General features: G+C 40.4%; 1 long non-coding RNA gene across 1 annotated transcript in view; it reads left to right on the forward strand.

The window, feature by feature from the left end:
- Positions 1-17,575, forward strand: part of LOC307192096 — a 54,074-nt gene extending 36,499 nt beyond the window's left edge. The window contains exon 3 of the long non-coding RNA XR_013829964.1: positions 17,257-17,575. This is a non-coding gene — a long non-coding RNA (uncharacterized lncRNA). The remainder of the gene's footprint in view (positions 1-17,256) is intronic.
- The last annotated feature ends 1,650 nt before the right edge of the window (positions 17,576-19,225 follow it).

Consider the following 19,225-nt stretch of genomic DNA (forward strand, 5'->3'; position numbering starts at 1 on the left):
TAGAAATGAATTCAATAAAAAGAGACATAATGACGGATTTATAAAAGTAACGTTCCTTCACATAATGGGTTTCCTATTCTAATGTTTCTTTACTGTAATCCTTTAAAATTATGCAAAAATTTATTATTTAAGTGATAGTAAAGAATTCATTAAAAGATTAATAGTTCTGGTTTACCAATTCACTTACTAGGTCACTTAATTATTTAGTTCATTAATTCTGTAAATGTCAGACTTACCATGAACTCCGGTGATTTGCATAAGTTAAGGTTATAGTTCTACTGGTAATCACAGTCTAACAACTTCAAATAGGAATTTGGCATCATTTATACATTTCAAATGAAATAAAGTTTTTTTTTCTTTCAAACCAACAAGGGAAATCCAGCAGCTGAGAAATCGTAACAATATAATCTAGCTATTCAGCCTCCAACTTTATCCATTAAAAGGACCATGATGGGCAGGTGTAATGAAAAAAAATCTCCAAAGAACAGGTCAGAAATAGTTTCTAGATTAAGCAATAGGAAGGACTCTACTTTTGAGATACATGCATTACTTTTAAAAAATATTCCTCTCAATGAAAGAACTATGAAGTCTTCTAGGGATCCATATTTTATTTTATTTATTAAAAATGGTTACTCACTGGGAAAGCTTCAGGGAAAGCAACATCTCATTATCATAAGGGTCCTAGAGCAGAGCTGGCGGTTCCTATATAATGAATATCATTTACACCACGCTAATGCATTCACATCACTCACCAGGCACTGTTTACATTTAATACAAGTGAATCTATACAATATAAAATGGGCACATTATTAGATTTAACAATGGAATTAGTATAAATAGCCATCAGCTATTATTTAAACTTCACCAGAAGTCACTTGGACAATGCATAGAATAAGATTTTCTTTCTATTTTTTTTTCCCTTTATGCAGTTTACCATTATCTTAGCAGGTCTGAATAGAGACAATCTGCTGTTTATTAAATAAAATGAAGAATTTGGAACCTTTGGACTCTGTAAGGGCACTTATAATGTATAAGCACTTTCTTGGGGTGAAATTCTTTTCCTAAGGCCCCCTGGGAGAAGTGCAGCCATTTATTTCAGGCATGTTTCTGAGCAATCCATAGCCCATTGGTTTTTCCCACGACAGCACTATATGTACTCAGAGTTCTAGATGCTAACGGAGAAAGTGACAAAGAGTTAGGAATGAAGAAATAAAGAAAAATTGGGTTCTCCTAGGACAATATTTTACATCACAGTCATTCACAGAGGAGGCTATAAAATTCTGCTGTTTCTGCAAATCCATGAGTATGTGCATATATTCTTAGCTTGGCATGTATGTTCATGAAGGTAATGAAATCGTGAGGAATAGAAACCTGCTTTCAGAGTTGTACTTTGCCTAAAAAAAGAGGCAGTAACCCAGTTACTTCCATATCTGTGTGGTCATTTGCTGACAAAAATATCTACATTTGATTTTATTGAAGGAGCAGTTGAAATTATGGTTCCCAGGAAAAGTTTGTGAGGGAAACTCCTCATCTGGGTCATTCACTTTGCCAAAAATATGGGAATTAATTTGCAAAAATAAAGACTCAAGCTGATGTTATCAGTTAGGAAGTTATCATCTGCAAGAAACAGAACCCCAACTCAAATGATCTTAAATAATGGGAATGTATTATTTCACCTGCTGGTAAGTCAAGAGGTAGGAAAGTCTTCAGGACTTTTCAAGGCAGGAGTTTCAAAATACCATCAAGGCCTCAAGTTGTTTTCCATCTCTCCTTGGTTCTGACATCTTTATTGTGATGGCGTTACAGTTATGGACATAAGATGATTAAAGCAGTTCTAGCAACACATTCAGACATAGCATCTCCCTCAGAGTGAAAGGGGAGCATCCCTTCCTTATCTCCTTTTTTAAAAAAAGAAACCCATTCTGAAGATTCCACATGTGCCTCCTAGGACATGGGTCAGACCCCTTACCACCTCCCTCCCTTGCCCAAATTCCAATCACAGGTAAAAGCAACTGGATCCCCTCAATTAGTCTAGAACAATCAGAATTTAATAAGAGTCACCCTTTCCTGAGTGAAGTCTGGGTTTGCCAACAAGGGGAGGGGAATTGACATTGGGGAAAAACCCCAGTGATTCTTACACCTGTTATCCCAGAGGACCTTGAGGGAATTCTGGGCTTGCAAACCAAGGCTCTTGGTCATCTGCCATGAGACCTTCATCTGGGCAAACATTATCCTTGAAAAATTGTTTTCTGGGGAGTATGGTTCCACAAAGCTTGGGCCATTCCATCTCCAAAGGGGACAGTAGCAAGGGAGCTTTCGTAACTGTGCCAGCATGGGATTGTGGAAGGCAGGTTGACCTTGGCAATAAAGTCACCTTAGCTTGAATCATTTTTCTAGCACTTACCCATGGGTTCATTGGCTAAAGCAAGAGGCTCTCTGAATGTCAGTCCCCTTATCTGTAAAAAGTTCCCTTATCTATAGTACCAGCCTCACAGGGTTGATTCGAGGATTCAGAAATGTATATGAAACTGTTTTGTAAACTGTAAAGCTCAGGACTGTGTAATTGAAGGGTATGATTATCTAATGAACCAGTCAATTTTAACCTCTGCATGTCACACTTTTCCAGCCGTTTAGTCTTGTTTTCCTGCTGGCTCACCAAAGTAGCTTCCTGCTGTCTCATTACCACCTCATGTTTAACATGGCAAAGATCAAGATTTTAATTTTTTACTGGAACACACTCTTCTCTTTTCAACTCTGCAGTCCCCATGGGGAATATTACTCCAGTGCCAATCACACAGGCCTGAGTCTGAGGCTGTTTTAGAAGCTGCTCTTTCAATCTCTCCCTTCACAGCCATGAGTTCGTTAAAGCCTGCCACTTCCTACATAGCTTCTCTAATTTTCAGCCTCCCCCCTCCCGCCCTCCCCCCCCCCCCCCCCCCCGCCAAAAACAACTATCTAGTTCAGGTTCCTGTCATTTAACACCTAAACCTTCTGCAACATTTTCATCAGATTTGCTTCTTCAATTTCATGTGAAATCTCCTGCCAGACAAGATTTAAAAAGTGAGAATTCCTACAACATGTCTCTTCCCACATGCTCTGCAAACCTGACCACCTCTCTGTTTTGCAACAATGTAAAAGCTACTGGGAGGTGAGGTTTCCCCCTACCGCCTGGGGTTCTTCTTTTTTTTTTTTAAACATCTTTATTGGAGTATAATTGCTTTACAATGGTGTGTTAGTTGCTGCTGTATAACAAAGTGAATCAGCTATACCTATACATGTGTCCCCATATCCCCTCCCTCTTGCATCTCCCTCCCACCCTCCCTATCCCACCCCTCTAGGTGGACACAAAGCACCAAGCTGATCTCCCTGTGCTGTGTCTCCCTGTGCTGTGCGGTGGCCTGGGGTTCTTAAATTGACACAAGACAGATTAACTGGAGGAAAAAACAAATTTAATTTGTATGTGCGGAGGTCTCATAGAAATAGGACTTAAGAAGTGGCCAAAGCAGACAGCTTTTATACTTCTTGTAGACAAAAGAAAAATAAGTTTGTGAAGAGCTGACAAGATAAAAAAGCTTCAGCTTGGGTGCTTAGTTAGTGAAGAATCTAAATAGAGTTTGTGCTTGGGGTAGTACATTAGTAAAGAAGTAACAGGGTTTGTTTATATAGGCTGTTAGCCCTGAATTCCTTATCTCTGGTGATAAGGATGTTTCTCTACCTCTTGGTGAAGGGAGGGTATTTTTCTCAGGGGCAATTTATTTCCTGCTTTCATGGAGAGAGAGAGAGGAGGGTCTAAGTGTCCTTCTTGCCCTGGCTGTTTCTTAAGTAAAGGTAATTCAAAATAATCAATATGTCACTTGGGCATATTTGGGGCCAGCCTGCCCTGAACCCCAACACTACTAAATGTAGACGCTTGATGTTGACATTGGACACTTGGGAAGCAGGGCCATTCTGCCAATCTGGGCCAGTGAACTCTTTGAGAACTTTCTTCTCCCCTTTGTTTTGCACTGGGGAGGGCAGGCAGAAGACCTGATCAATCCTTGGGGAAATGTAGGACTTCCAGAGCAAATCAGAACATAGTTTTCATTCTTTTTGCCCCAAGCCTCTGAATACTCATCGATGAACTCTAGGATGGGGCAAGGGTACCAAGGGGTATGTATCCCTTGGTACCAAGGGGTAGGTACCATGGGTACCTACTCCCAAGGTCAAGTTGGAAAAAAAAAAAAAAAGATTGAGATAATGTTTGATTTGAGGAAATGGTAGACCTCAAAGATTGATCATTGTAACCCATTTACAATGATAGAGACACATTTGATCTTCAGTTTGGATGGGGGGAGAGCTTTGGAGATGTAAGGAATCCATCCTAATTCATAATGGAATGAATTGGTGAGTATAATGTCAAGGAAAGGTCATGAGTGGAAAAGGGGAGTTTGACTGAGTTGTGTGATTGAGCTAAAGGCAGGACACCTGGAAAGTGTAAGACATAACATGTCAAGTTGTTAGTGGGTGGTGCATGGGAAAATGGAAGATATGGAATGGACCATAGAGACATGATGATGGCTCAGATTGTTACATGCAGAGTGAAGGGCAGTGACGAGATAAACTCAGATTTCAGAAGTTGAGGGGACGGTATGGGAAAGGAGTGGGACAAATATGTGTTGAGCGCATACATTAGACACTCTACTATGTTCTTTAAGTACATCATCTAATGAAATCTGTAGCAATTCTATTAGCTAGGTATTATTATTGTAGTTGTTACAGATGAGAAAAGTAAAGAAGCTTGCTCAAAGTCACAGAGCTGGCAATTGGCCTGACTCCAAGAACTTGCAAATTTCTACCAAATCTCTGAATTACATTGTATGATCACCTTTGCAATGACCACAAGGGGCAAGCAACAGCAGGTGATTTTAGATTTAAAGGGACTGAAGCTCAGAGAGGTTAAATGCCTTGCCACACAGCTTGTTTTCTTTGAATCTGGAGTTTATTTTTTTTTAATTTAATTTTTTATTGTATATTTAAGTATAGTTGATTTACAATGTTGTATTCATTTCAGGTGTACATTGAAGTGATTCAGTTATACATATATCCATTCTTTTCAGGTTCTTTTCCCATATAGGTTATTACAGAATATTGAGTAGAGTTCCCTGTGCTATACGGCAGGTCCTTGCTGATTATCTTTTTTATATATAGCTGTGTGTATATGTTAATCTCAAGCTCCTAATTTATCCCTCTCCCCACCTTTCCCCTTTGGTAATCATAAGTTTGTTTTCGCAGTCTGTGAGTCTGTTTCTATTTTGTAAATAAATTCATTTGTATCATTTTTTAAGTGAATCTGGAGTTTAAATTGGAATCAGCTTGGCTTCCAAGCTCACTAAATTATACCAATGAATATGACAAGAAAAAACATAGCTTAACCTCAGCCTTTATATAGGGCTTCATCTATTAGCCATCATTTCACAGATGTTAGCAAAGAGATTTCGAAAAGAGATAAGTGAATCAAGAGAGTGTTTTTGTGTTGGGTAAGAAATGGGGACGCTATGTCATCCTTCTACACTTCTGGGCTTTGCCTTTACTTGGTATCCACAGTGATGCTCCCAGCAGCTTGACAACTCTCCCAGTGAGAAGACTAGAAATCAGGGCCCCTCTAAGGCTTCAAGGAATTTAGAGGGAAACGTTTGCTCCTTCTTAGGTGCTTCCTTTATTCCAAGTGCCCTTAGCAATAGCCAGTCTCCTCTCCCTACTGTCTTTAGGTACTGCTTTCAGTCAATAAAGATCATCTTAGCCTCAGGAGAGCGGAGGTTTTCTGAACTGATGGGGAAGGAGTGGGCAGGGACAGGGCAGAAAACTGTGAGACTGTTTGGCACATACATTCACCCAGCAAAGGTATGTTGAGCATCTACTGTGTGTTAGGGATGGGATGGTGAAAAAATATGGACCCGGTCCCTGCTTTACTTTAGAGCTGGGGTCCAATCCCCATCCTGCCACTTATCTGTGTGATCTTAGGAAGATACTTCATTTCCAGGGTTTCCATTTTATCCTCTTTAAGGACACACACACACACACACACACACACACACACAGTACTCAGTGCCCAGAACCATAGGTGCTGAACAAATACACAGTGCAGGGAGCGGAACGGGTAGGGCAGAGCACAGAGAGAACATGCAAATGCAGATGTTTCTAAATGGTCAACTAGATTGTAATTATGTTAAGTAACAAGTTCCGTAAAGAAATGCCTGGTGACCACGGAAGCGTATATCACGTTGAACAGATTTATCAAATGAGGGATCAGTCAATTTTGAAAATATGAAGTTGCTGAGCCTCCCCTCAAGAATACTCCTACTCCATTTCACATTTTCCCCTCCGATTTATCATCATGCAAAGCTGCTAAGCGCTGACCACCTATTGAACCACAGCTTCTTGTCTCTATTTACAATGAGTTCAGCTAAAAGATAGCTAAGAAGACTGTGCCCACCGTTCCCCTCTGGCCCAGGGCCAAAAGGATATTATTAATGCTCCTGGGCAAAGATGTCCTCAGCATTTATTGATCCATGGATTGGATTATTAACATGATGCTTGCTTAATGTGACTCTCAAAAACATTTCTTTTGCTCTCCGGACCAAAAATGAAGTGGAACATAAACCTCCTCTTGTTAGATTTTTTTCCTCTGCTCTTCTAAACTACCTGCATCCTACAGCATCTCCCCAGCCCACACTGAATCTTTTATGTTCCAGTATAGCGTTAAGAAAAGAAGTGCACAAGGATTTTATAGAAAAGTTTCTCTTCTGTAAAGTATATTTTTTAGATATTTATTCTCGCTTGCCACTTACCGGAAGCAAAAGTGTTGCATCAGAAAAAGCAAGAAGGTATGATTTACATTTGTTGTTGTTGTTTGTTTGTTTTTCTTTTTTTCTGCTCAATAGCTGGGCTACCTTGGGCAAGTTCCTTAACTTTTTCTGGGCCTCATTTATTAGTGTTTGGACTTTGAAAGCAGCCAAAGCAAAGACTGGTAAAAGGTGCTGAATGTAAATCCCCCATAGGCAGACTTGATTTATTTAACAATACAGGACTGAAGAGACAATCTTTTATAATTCATTCACTTGTTTGTTAGTTTTCTCATTCGTTTGACAAACAAGTAATCAGCCTCAACTGATTTGTTCTTCAGATTATACAAATGAATGATTCAAGTTAAATCCTGTCTTCAGGGAGTTTGACTGCTGCATGATGGGAAGGAGCCAGATTGATAAGAAAGAAACCATAATGCAATGTGATGGGTGCCCAAAGTGTGTGTAAATCATTATGTGGGTAGAAGGAACTGAATGATTAATTCTTCCTAGGGGAAGGTTTCAGATGATGGGTAAATTGGATGTAGGAACTGAGGGAAAAAAATAGTATGGGCAACAGAGAAGAGAAAGCATAGGAATATTCCAGAATGTCTAGTAGTACGATTGCAACAAGAGAGGAGGGTAGACACAGAGTTTGGGATCAGATAGTCTTTGAAGGTTTTTTAAGAAGTGGAGTGGAATGATTAGTGGGGTGACTCTGGAAGCTGTGTGATGAGGGAAGAGAAAGGAGATGGGATGTGGGCCATACTAGTTTTAAAGAAACTAGTTAATAATTGATTTCATTAAATTAGGAGAAAGATCAAAAGGCTGAATTAAAGCAGGGGCAATAGTCTTGGCAAAATAGAGACCTCCAAAGGGATATTTCCAAGGAAGAAGATAAAAAGTTTGTTCCTGGGGATGAAGGGGGAGGGCAGAGGCAGTGGACGATAACTTACCCAGAGCACACATCTATCATTCTGCGTTTGTTGCTATCCCATTCACACTGAGTCTTCAAAGATTGGAAAGCATTTGACTCATGAGATCACATTTGAGAATTTACATAATTGAAATACATGTTTCATCATAGATTACTTTTTTATATCAATATGAGAATCAGGGCACTATTTTGATTTTTAAAATTATGTTTGTGAGGCTTCCCTGGTGGTGCAGTGGTTGAGAGTCCGCCTGCCAATTCAGGGGACGCGGGTTCGTGCCCCGGTCCGGGAAGATCCCACATGCCGCGGAGCGGCTGGGCCCGTGAGCCATGGCCGCTGAGCCTGCGTGTCCGGAGCCTGTGCTCCGCAATGGGAGAGGCCACAACAGTGGGAGTCCCACGTACCACCAAAAAAAAAAAAAAATTATGTTTGTAGGTGAGTTATATTATCTATGAATTCTATATCAGTATAGTAATGGAAGTGTTGCAAAAAGACGGATTATGGTTCTGATAGGGTTTCAATTCACTGGACTAGAAGAAAGAAAGAAAGAAAGAGAAGGCCAGTTCAGATTTATCAGTAGCCTGGAAAGGTAAATGGTGCTCTGTGTGTAGACTCCTGAACTTCAATCAAGGTTTTTCTTAATATGGTTTTGGTGGGGAGCTGAATGATTTTTGGTAAGCTCTAGTGTTCTAACAGCCCTATAATGTACCCTTAAAATGTTGATGAATTTGGTTCTTCATTCTTCTCCCAGCTATATTGCGTAATCTATGGTGTGTGCGTGTAAAACACATGGGTTCCCCTCAGTGTATTTACATCAACCATAGCTACTTGCCTTGGTCTATTCCTTAGTCCCCATTGTGTTGGTGACAACCTCACTGCTGAATAGCCACATTCCTTTTCCTCCCCTTGGTCAGTTTCAAAGCATCCTCTAACAGTAACATTGCATTCCTCAATGACCATGACTTAGCTATAGATAGGATGACCCTAAAATTATCATTCATCTGGAATGCTTTTGAGAATGAAAAGGGATGCGATTAATAACTACTTGGGGACGATAAGAATAAATTGGGACTGTCCTGGAAAGCCAGGATATATAGTCACCCTACCCATACTTTCCAGGTGTGGTGAGGAATTTGTAATTATTTATTCATCATGGATGTGACTGGGCGTTTTTGCCTAGACCAAATGGTAACTCAAAACAAACCCTTTCCAGAAAATTAACGCTTGAGGCCAGGGGCCATTTAATTCATCTTTGTGTCTCTAGTGTTCAGCTTATATATGAGAAACAGGGTTCAGAGCCCAGTCAAGAGATTTGGATCAGCTTGTAATTAACTGATCCACCTGATACCAAAGTCATCACCCAGCGATCAGAAGACCTAATAATGCTAATAAACAGCTCCCACCTCCCAGAGTGGAAAACAATGTTTAATACAGTCATGTAGGTGGTTGTTTAGGAAATACACGTTCTTTTACAAAAAACAGAGGCTCTGAACAACAGAAATACAATAGTCAAAATCTGGGCCTTTCCTTACAGCCCAGCCCAAAGCTGAACCCCCCTAGAGTAGCACATCTCAAACTTCATGTATGTGTGAATGACCGGGAGATCTTGTTAAAATGCAGGTTCTGGTTCATAGTCTGGGTGCAGCCTGAGACTGTGTTTTAATAAGCTCCCAGGAATGCCAATGCCACTGGTCCCCAGCCCACACTCTAAGCGGCAAAAGCCTTAGAGTATTTCAGATCCAGTCTGGGTATTCACTTCCTGCTTTTAACTGTTTGCTTTCCCTCCCGCGGCCAAGCACTCCTCTGAGGCCTTAAAGTATTTCATTCATCTTTCTGTCCCCAGGCCTTAGCACCGCACCTGGCATGGCTCTGTGCCTGGCATATGGTAGCAGCTCAGTATAATTTTATTGACTGAAAGACAGAAAGCACTTCAACCTGTGTCTTCTTACAGAACCTGCAGCCAGTAAATCACCCCTTTCCTCCTCTAGGAAGACCTAGTAGATGATACTGCCTTGTCTTTGGATATGATACACCCAGTCTTCAGCATATCCTTTTCCCTTTCAAAGCCAATTTCTTTCTTTCTTTCTTTAGCAGCAAGTTCTTAATTAGTTTTCTATTTTATATGTATTAGTGTATATATGTCAATCCCAATCTCCTGATTCATACCACCACCACCACCCTCGCTTTCCCCCCTTGGTCAATTTCTGATTCAATTTGACTTTTTTTTTTTTCCTGCGGTACGCGGGCCTCTCACTGTTGTGGCCTCTCCCGTTGCGGAGCACAGTCTCCGGACGCGCAGGCTCAGCGGCCATGGCTCACGGGCCCAGCCACTCAGCGGCATGTGGGATCTTCCCGGACCAGGGCATGAACCCGAGTCCCCTGCATCGGCAGGCAGACTCTCAACCACTGCGCCGCCAGCAGGGAAGACCTCAATTAGACTTTTAGAAAACAACTTCCACTGAGTTGGATGGCCTGTCTCCAGACTCCAGCTAGTAAGTAAGCCCAGCTTAGCTTTAGCCCTTGACTAGGAATGTTGCCTAGACCCAAACTAAAACATCAACTCAAGAAGCTGCTCTTTATGGATTTGCCAATTCTGGATATTTCATATAAAGGGAATCATAAAATGTGTGATGTTTTGTGTCTGATGTTAACTGTATTTCTTGTTGAACTGTCTCTCTCGTTGATCATGTGAATTTTTGAAATTATGACCAATTCTTGGTAAAGATCTGAACAAACCTAAATCAATTTTCCCTTGAGTTACACACTAATTGTATCCCTGGAAATCTGTATGTATGAAAGCCATTAGGAGGCATTTGGTGCTTATTGTACAATAGAGTTTTCATCACAAACAGATTATTCAACTGCATGAATGTCCCTTGGGAAATTTGATAGTTGTATGGTACATGGAAAAATTCTTTCATTGTATGTCATGAATTGTAAGGTTTCTTTCCTCCTTGATCCCACTTGCACAATGCCATTTGGGCCTCCAGTCATTTTCCAGGCAAAACCACCGCTGCTACAAATTTATAACATGTTCCCCACTCTGAGACCCACTGCTTACTTAGCCTCAGAGATGAAGCACCTGTTCTTTCTATTTAATGCTCATCCCTTTATCTGTGCCCTTGGCCTTGTCCCTTGTTTCTTTTAGTTACTTACCCATCAATTATTCTTTTTCGGAAAATTTCAGCCTCTCATTTGTGGACTCCGCTTTGGCATCCAACTACTGTCTATCTCTCTCTTTGTTATTATTTAACAATCAAGTGCATGAATAGAATGAGGTATATTCTCATTTTAGCTTCCCGTTCACCTCCCACCCCGTGCCCTTCAGACTTTCTGCCACCACATCGGCACAGCTGCTCTATCAAAGGCTGCAATACATTGACCCCTCCATCCCCCAGTCCTTCACCCCCAACCCTTGACCTGACTCTCTTACTTGACGTCTTTATGGCTTCTGATGCCCTCCTGGCTCCTCAGCCCTCTCTAACTTATCCCATTGCCGTCTCCTTGGCCTCTTGCATCCTCCGCGCATACCTTAAAAGTTTGCTGGAATTGTCTTTGTCCATAGGCTCATGATTCCTGAAGCTCTATTTCCAATGAGATTTTTCCCTCGACTTCCAAGTTTCCCTCTGGAGTTCCAGACCTGCACGTCCAATTGCCTCTAGTCATTCCCATCTGGATCTCTGAAAATGACAGCGTTAAAAAATACAATTGCAAGTTAATGATCAACACATCCAAATCTGTGCTCACTACCTTCCTTCTGGTTGTCTCTTACCCTTATTATCCCGTTTATAACACCGCCCAATTGGCATCCTTGACAGAAACCAAAGCCAATTTGAACTATTCCCTTTGTCACCCGTCCTCTCCCCATCTCCCCTTCCCGTGAATAAATATCGCATATGTTCTTTCTCTTCTTCACCAGCCACCTCCACTATTCCTGCTTGCCTTCAGGCTTTTGTCACCTCTCATTGGAGCTATTGCAGTATACGCCTGAGAACAAGGAGCAAGGAAACAAATTCAGAAAGGAAAGTAATTTAGGATAGAATCTAAGTTGAATCTACTTTTTTTATTGTTAGTCTCACTCTCCCCCAAATTTGCCAGTTTTGATTTAAAAGATGTCACTGTGCTCTTCTCATTCGCTTACTCTTATCTGCTTTATGAAACCTCTGACCTTTTCAGAGTTTAACCTGTGGGTCAACACACAGCCCTTCAATCCAGGGGTCCAGCATAGCTTTCCTTGAATTGAATTGAAAAGTTTTAGATTGTCTTTTCTGGACCTCTGATTAGCTTCCTGAATTGTTTATAATTTAGTTTTTCTGCTAATCACAAATAGATATTAAAAGAGAAAGATGGGCTTCCCTGGTGGCGCAGTGGTTGAGAGTCCACCTGCCAATGCAGGGGACACGGGTTTGTGCCCCGGTCCGGGAAGATTCCCACATGCCGCGGAGCGGCTGGGCCCGTGGGCCATGGCCGCTGAGCCTGCGTGTCCGGAGCCTGTGCTCCGCAACGGGAGAGGCCGCAACAGTGAGAGGCCCGCGTACCGCAAAAAAAAAAAAAAAAATTAAAGAGAAAGATTATGGAGACTAGAATTTTCCAGTGGGATTCCCAAATGACTGTCTGTCTTTCCCCTAGTCAGGAATTTCTTTTTCTTTCTCTGACCCCTTTGTGGCTCAGTGTTCTGTTCTGTGAATATTTTCCCTAATGCATGCAATGCAAATTTTTCTCATTTAGTGTAAAATTCTCAGTACTTTAGCAACTTTTAAAATCTGGTATCTGAGATGGATTGCTCTCTTGTTAAAGAACAGTACTGTTTTCAAGGAGCAGTGTGATGTGGTAAGCAGATTTAGGTATGATATTTGCTGTATTCAAATCCTGTTCCTGCTACTTACTTAGATTTACTTGGCAAATACGGGCAATTAATTTAATCCCTCTGAGCCTCTGTTTTCTGGTCTGTGAAGTAGGGTAATGATAGGTTCTATTCTTTAGGATTCTTGTTAGGAATAAATTACAATGGACCCTTGAACAACACTGGTTTGAACTGTGCAGGGTCACTTATATGCAGATCTTTTCCAACAGTAAGTGCTGCAGTACTACACGATGCACGGTTGGTTGAAGCCGTGGACTCAGAACCGAGTGTGCAGGGGGAACTGCATATATAACTGCATGTAAATTATTACAGATTTTTGTCTGCAAGGAAGTCAGCGCTCCTAACTCCCCATTGTTCAAGGGTCAGCTGTAGTTAATTTGGTTAAATATAATGTCTGGCATGAAATAAGGTGTGATAAAAAAAATTGTATAAACTGATAGAAACAAATAGGGCTATAAAGCAATATGTAATCCTGATATAAATGTGTAATTCTAGCAGGAAGTCTACATGTTATTTTCCAACTTAGTAATGCTGACTTGTATTTCAGTTTACTCCTGCTAATGGATTGTGTGACCAGGTGAAAAGTGGTACTAAAAACTTTATTGTTTGTAGGTACCTTTGCCCAGGGGTCCCCATGGCTCCCTGGAGCTCACTTCCTTTGGGTCTCTGTTCCATTGACTGCTTAGCACAAGGTCTTCTCCTCTTTCTCTCCTGTACACCTTATTCTCTGGTTTATTTTCCTTTTCGTTTTCTGCACATCCCCTGACATTACATGTGTTTAATATATGTGATCTGTTAGACAAATATTTAAAGTCTGTCATCCACGACTAAAACTTTTCTTCCACCAGATAGTGTCTCTTCTGTTCACTGATGTATCCCCAGGCCCTAAAACAGTGCCTGGCTCATAGAAATTGCCCACCAAATATTTGTTTAATTAACTTTAATATCCTGGCAAAGCTTAGTGACTTCTGGAAGACAAGTGTTGTTTCCCCTTTTTACATAACAATGTAAAGAGCAATGGTTCTTAACCTGGAGTCGATGGATAAAATTCAGCATGTCCTTGAACTTGAATGGGGAAAAAAATTACATCTCCTTTCACTAACCCCTAACTGAAATTTAGCATTTATTCCTCAGTGAATGTAAGCAACAAAGAACAATCGTCTTAGAGGCACCTATCATTTTGTCATCAATCGATATGACATATATTTTTATATCACATCACAGTAGTTGCAGCTGTCTCAAAATATTGTTCACATTCATTGCTACTTCCAAATTGCAGTATTTAGGAGACCTGTCTCTCGATAGTGACATTTAATATAATAATAAAGAAGCACATTTATTACTACATCAGAAAAATTAATAATCGGATTCTTCAAAATCCTGTGTTATTTTATACAATTATAAAACCTCATTCGAGAAAGCATCCGTAGTTTTCACCAGATGTTCAAAGGGACCCATAGCACACAGAATAAACTAAGAACCCTGGTGTAGAAGCTTGGGAAGGGAGGTGATTTATTTGTCCAGTTAGTATAGCTGGTAAATGGCGGTTGTAGAACTAGAACCCAAGTCAGGTCATGTTGTATAGCCTTGTTGCTCTTCGTGATCAACATTATAAGTGAAGGGGATACTTGTATATAGCAGTAGAAAAGGCGCTCGCTGGAGTTTTGCAGCATGGTGGCCTTGACTGGGATTTTTGATCCCATGTCTACTACTCTTTCTCTACACCTGCTGTATGAATCTTGAAATACTCATTCTTATGGAAAGAATAGTTGATAATTCCACATTCCCTTCCATCTAACTAGTATGTGGGTCGGTCAGCATTGCCCATTCCAGCCACCTGGGTTAAGTCATGCCAGAATGTGGGGATTAAAAATGATCAGACTTGAGGAAAGCATCTCTCACTGGATGAAATTTACAGCTATTGGTTGCAATTTCTTAACTGTTCGGGTCACTGGAGATTTCATGGTCTGTGCTCTTGTTGATGTCCTGTCCAGATTCTCCTGAGTGTAATTATTTTCTGTTGACCTCTGTTCCCGCATTTGTTTCACTTGGATATAACATTCTTCATTTAGGGTTCTAAGTTGTTTTGGGCGTTTATACACATAGTTAAACAGTTGGCATGCATCAGTGTAGATTTCTATTTCAGCATACACCATTTTCAGAGATATGAACTCTTATGTATATTTCATATAACCGTTGACTATATAATAATTCTAAAAGTACACATAGAAAGGTGAATTAATAACTAAGAGATGGATACAAAATATAGGGTAAATACATGTATGCACACATACACACATGTATTTATTTCTGAGTGGTACATAATGGAAGTGAAACTTGCACGTGCATTATCAAATTCCAAGGTATAATACCTGCATTGTCCCCTAACACACACATGTGATGGTACAAGCACTAAGCCATAGTCGTAGACAAATAGCTGTATGTGGCAGGTGGGCGTGTGAGAAGTTGGAAAAGAGTAAGCTGGAAAATCAAGATAAATCCTTAAAAGATTATTTTTTAAGTCTAGTTATTAATGCACGTTGTAGTAATGCATTAATTTATTCCTTGACGAGTGTTTCTGCATAGGAGAGCTTGACCTTTGGTGGAGAAATGACTAGGCATTTGCCTACAGCTTCCGCCTAATTGTGAAACCATAATTGTTTGATTTTAAAGGGGAAATTTCTTTGAATCTACAGCTAGCAAGTTGGAGGAGCCAGCTGGACCTCTAACCAGATAAGGACGGGAACTGTTCCAGAGATGTAGTGTAATGGGTGCCTTGTGGGGACGAGTCCCTTGTGGAATGATGGCTTGGCATACATGAAATTCCCTGGACTATTTGTAACTTCCTTCTTGTACAAATGCAGCATGTATTTGTGCATTCTTGGTTTCAGAGTCAGCCTTTCCTTCTCGGGTACACCCTTTTCCTACCTTATAGACGAATATAACTCACTAAAGGTCACTCAGATGACTAGTTAGGATGTGACTTTCCCTGGTACACAGTAGTTATTTCTCCCTTGGTGTCTTCCAACGGTCATTTCTTTCAACATGTCGTTTCTTCAGCCGCAAATAATTATTGTAGGTCATGGCCTAGTTGCTCTTCCCTGTAAGAACCAGTCCCTGTCCTGGGTTTTATTTTGGCCAAAGAAACACTTAGCTAGGCTGGGAAACCATTTTCTACGTGTCTTGACTTCATCCCCACCCTCAGATGGAAGGCTTAACTCAGTCATCCCCATCCATACATCACTAGCACATCCTCATGGGGTGTCCTCCATCTGCAAGGCAGGGTGACACACCATGTCTCTATGCAGTCTCTGTCCTTAGGGCACCATGTCCATAAAAATTAGCCAGCAACCTCACAAGATCATATAAGATAAGTATGAAGGGAATATTAGCAAAAATAGCAGGTTCGTTGGAAGTTGGAGTTAATTGGGAAATATTCATGAAGGAATTGAAAACATTTGGAGCTAGAAATTCCATGGAAAAATCTGCTTAGTAGTAAAAAGACGTTTAACCATATCTAATAATGACACAGAGACAGTGCTTATAAGTTATTAAAAGATATCCTTAAACATAAAAGAATTATGTGAATACAATCAGCTATTAAAGAACCCATTTAATTTGGGAAGAGGAAAGCGATGTTTAGAATCAGACTGACTCTGAGAAGTCTTTCCTTGGCTGGGACCTGTCAGGATAACCCTTTGTGTGTTGTTCTGTACCCAGTAACTTTCACCCTATTCATAGGGTCAACTTAAAAGATGAGGAGAATGTAGACTACAAGACAAAGTTCAGAATTAAAAATGGAAAGGTTAACAAAGTCTTCTCTGCCCAGTGCCTCGGGTTAGCTCACTTGCATTTTTTTTTTTCTTGTGAAAGAAGTAGATTCAAAGAAGTGCAGAAACAGGGGAAAATGAGCTTTTAAGTAGGTGGTAGAAGAAAAATCACACCGATAAAAGTTATAAACAATACTGCAGGGGCCCCTCACTAAGAGGGCTCTGAATACCCTGTGAGGCATGTTTACCAGAAGAAGAAAGATAGGGTTGGCTGGTGCCTCCTGAATGAGCATTCTCAGGAGTTGGGGACACACATGTGCTTTTGTGTGTGTTTTCTCAGAGGACATTTTCAGACTCCAGTCTTTTCTAATCACAGGCATGTTTTTAAATTGAGGAACGTATGGGATTTCCATAGAGGACATAGATATGTAAAGGTCCATTAGGAAGTTATCTGATATTTAAATGCAAAAAAGGCAATTAAGATCCCACTGCCCTTTTCATAGTTTGTTTTCTTTATTTGAAGCAGTCGGGAATTAAAAACAACTGAAATTGTTATTTTTGTTTTATAAACCTTTCAAGAAATTCATTTTTGGACTAAGCTCAAACATACGGTCAGTAAGCCAGAAAATGGACTATTTTCACAAAGAGTTGAGTGATGGAAAGCAGAAGCTGTCATGGAAAGTGTTATGTGAATACTCTCATTTAAAAAAAAATGAATATGGATTGGAAGTAGGCATTTCTTTACGTTTTAAAAACTCTGGCAAATTATTTCCCTTTGGAGGATGATCATTTGAGCTAATTTGCCTGCATCCTAAATATTATGGGTCTTGTGACAGTACACGATTGTTTTCTCTTTTTTTTGACAGGTTTCCCCCTGGTCTGTGGGCAAACTCTGGACATATCTCAACCAGAAGTCAAGGCTGTTCAAACTGTAAGTGTAATGACTGTCTCACTGGTTTTGATTGACAGGATTTTGTACTGTGTAATTCACTTACTAATGCAAATTGTGAATATAGTTTATACTTCCGTTGGCTCCCACTAAAATATTGCAGTAAGGTATATTCTAAGACGGAATCTTCATGGATTATTTCTACAACTGTTGAAAAACATGGAGCCTTGGTTCTCAAGGTTTGGTCCCCCAACCAGCAGCTTCAGCATCACCTGGAAACTGGTTAGAAATGCAGATTCTCAGTCCCTAGCCCAGGCTTTTCAAATCAGGAACCCTGGGGATGGATCCCAGCAATTTGTGGTTTTACAAGCTGTCCATGTGATTTGGATGAGCTAAACACTGAGAACCAATGCTGTAGAACACAAGTTGCAGACGTAAGGGGAGTAGAACTACTCGAAAAAGAAGCCCAGTATCTTTTGGAAAAATTTTTTATCCTGGGGCAAATTTGACTGAACAAGATTTCATAACATGCCATCCCATGACATGATAAATTTAACATTTGCACATTCATCCAACGTAATCTAAGTATTTGAGAATTTCTTAAATGATCATCATACGGGTTGTTTAATACAGGGTGACTCTGACGTGCTCTCTACTAGTAAGTTTCCAGATGCTAGTTTTGGATGCAATGAGATTCAGAGAAAATTTTGGTTCTGCTAAACAAAGCTAAGGAGATCCCTGTTTACTTTAGCTTTTGAGAAATATTCCAAAAGTGAGGATTAGTGGTAATATCACAATGACTGAAAATTCTCTCAACTTGAAAACAATCTTCCTTCTGTCATTTGTAATTCACTTCACATAACTTAGAAAAAAGGATCTGAGCAATACTGTCAGATAATATCTATATTCTGACCGTAATAAATATATATAAGGCCCTTACACTTATATTTAACAAATGCCATTTTATTATTCTGAGACTCCATTTCTCTTGGCAAGCTTTCACTGGTCTCTGTTGCCAACAAGGAGAAAAAGAAAAGCAGAATTGCAGGATAGAAAGAGCTTCGGCTGAGGAGCTGGGGAACGCAGTCTCTAAACCTGGTTCTGCCACGGACAGCCTGTAGATGTGAACAAGGCACTAAACATCTCGGGGCCTCAGTTGTCTCCTCTGTAAAATGGAAAGGTTGAATTAAGATCTCCAAATTCTGCTTTAATTAGCTCTTGTGGTGTAAGAGACTATCATAAACACGGGGGCTTAAAACAGTAGCTATTCATTATTTCTCATGAGTTGGCAAGTAATCTAGGTGGTTCTGCTGACCTTAGTTGGGTTTGACCAGTCTCTGCTGGACTCACTGTGGTAAGACGGGGAGTGGCTGGAAGCTGACCAGTCATGATGGCCTCATGTGGTTTCTCATCCCCCAGGGGGCAGCCTGGGCTTGTTCTCATGCCCATGGCAGAGCTCCAAGAAGACAATTAGAAGCATGCAGTCTTTTGAGGCAGAGATTCTGAGCTGCCACAGCAATATAGTTGCCACCTTCTATTGGCCAAAGCAAGTCACAAGGCAGGGAGATTCAAAAGGTGGGGAAATAGATCGCACCGTCAATGGAAGGCTCCGCTAAGCTGCATGGCAAAAGGTATGTTACAGGAAGAAAATTGGGGATGCTTTTGCCGTCAATCTACCTTCCTAGCTTTACAGTACTGTGAAATATCAGGAAATACGCTCAGTATAAAACTATAGGATGCTCACTGTTTCAAGTATACAGAAATATTTAGAAAAATGGAAGATGCAGAAAGGATATAACATATTTGTAAAAACTGGAGTAAGCATGTTTTAAGCAAGGCTTCTCTTTAATTATTGTCTGAATTTCACATAAAGTCTGCTTCATCAACTAGATAAATATTTGACTGCTGTTCAGTAAATTGCATTAGTTTACTTTAACTGTATGCTC

The sequence above is a fragment of the Stenella coeruleoalba genome (genome assembly GCF_951394435.1).
Source record: "Stenella coeruleoalba genome assembly, chromosome: 9".
In the NCBI taxonomy this organism is placed as follows: domain Eukaryota; kingdom Metazoa; phylum Chordata; class Mammalia; order Artiodactyla; family Delphinidae; genus Stenella; species Stenella coeruleoalba.